The following is a 1,923-nucleotide window of genomic DNA, read 5'->3' as shown; positions in this document are numbered from 1 at the left end:
ATTTTGGAGGGGGTGCATTAGTTCTGACATGCTAGATTTGAGATGTCAGCGAGATATGGGGATGTTACAAAGGCAAATACATATATGGGCCTGGAATTCAGAAAAAAAGATCTGAGCAGGAAATTAAAATGCAGCAGTTGTCAGCAAAAACATGGTATTCAAAACCAGTATAGAGGAAAGTGGACCAAGCACAGAGCTTTGGGTTGCACTCATGTTAAGAGGGCAGGGCAAGAGTGGAAACTTCAAAGGTGACTGAGAAGGAGCTACTAGTGAGGGACGGAAAAAAATAGGAGAGAGAGCTGTCCTGACATCCAAGGGAAGTAGTGCATCAGAGTTGAGTATGTTCAGTTCAGTTCAGTTCATTCACTCAGTCATGTCCGACTCTTTGTGACCCCATGAATTGCAGCACGCCAGGCCTCCCTGTCCATCACCAACTCCCGGAGTTCACTCAGACTCACGTCCATCGAGTCAGTGATGCCATCCAGCCATCTCATCCTCTGTCGTCCCCTTCTCCTCCTGCCCCCAATCCCTCGCAGCATCAGAGTCTTTTCCAATGAGTCAACTCTTCGCATGAGGTGGCCAAAGTACTGGAGTTTCAGCTTTAGCATTCCTTCCAAAGAAATCCCAGGGCTGATCTCCTCTCAAGAGTCTTCTACACCACAGTTCAAAAGCGTCAATTCTTCAGTGCTCAGCCTTCTTCACAGTCCAACTCTCACATCCATACATGACCACAGGAAAAACCATAGCTTTGACTTAGACAGACCTTTGTTGTTGGCAAAATAATGTCTCTGCTTTTGAATATGCTATCTAGGTTGGTCATAACTTTTCTCCCAAGGAGTAAGCATCTTTTTTTTTTCAATTTTTTAAATTTATTTATTTTAATTAGAGGCTAATTACTTTACAATATTTCATGGCTGCAGTTGCCATCTGCGGTGATTTTGGAGCCCCAAAAAATAAAGTCTGACACTGTTTCCACTGTTTCCCCATCTATTTCCCATGAAGTGATGGGACCAGATGCCATGATCTTCATTTTCTGAATGTTGAGCTTTAAGCCAACTTTTTCACTCTCCACTTTCACTTTCATCAAGAGGCTTTTGAGTTCCTCTTCACTTTCTGCCCTAAGGGTGGTGTCATCTGCACATCTGAGGTTATTGATATTTCTCCTGGCAATCTTGATTCCAGCTTGTGTTTCTTCCAGTCCAGCGTTTCTCATGATGTACTCTGCATATAAGTTAAATGAGCAGGGTGATAATATACAGCCTTGACATACTCCTTTTCCTATTTTGAACCAGTCTGTTGTTCCATGTCCAGTTCTAACTGTTGCTTCCTGACCTGCATACAGATTTCTCAAGAGGCAGGTCAGGTGGTCTGGGATTCCCATCTGTTGATGTTGAACTTGAGTATGTTAAATTGTCTCAAATATTAATAAATCAATTAAATTAAGAAGGAAAACTTACATGAAATTGACAGTGCAGAAATAATTGTGGATACTTTTGTGGAACTCTAAGAGCAAAACCTTAGTTGGATTGGATTTAAGAGAAGAAAATGTGAGAATTTGGAGATGCTTACCAGACAGTTTATGACCAACCTAGATGACATATTAAAAAGCAGAGACATTGCTTTTCCAACAAAGGTCCATCTAGGCAAGGCTATGGTTTTTCCAGTGGTCATGTATGGATGTGAGAGTTGAACTATAAAGAAAGCTGAGCACTGAAGAATTGATCCTTTTGAACTGTGGTGTTGGAGAAGACTCTTGAGAGTCTCTTGGACTGCAAGGAGATCCAAGCAGTCCATCCTAAAGGAGATCAGTCCTGGGTGTTCACCGGTAGGGCTGATGTTGAGGCTGAAACTCCAATACTTTAGCCATCTGATGCAAAGAGCTGACTCATTGGAAAAGAGCCTGATGCTGGGAGGGACTGAGGG

The sequence above is a fragment of the Bos taurus genome, chromosome 17 (genome assembly GCF_002263795.3).
Source record: "Bos taurus isolate L1 Dominette 01449 registration number 42190680 breed Hereford chromosome 17, ARS-UCD2.0, whole genome shotgun sequence".
NCBI lineage: Eukaryota > Metazoa > Chordata > Mammalia > Artiodactyla > Bovidae > Bos > Bos taurus.
This window is presented reverse-complemented; position numbering follows the sequence as displayed.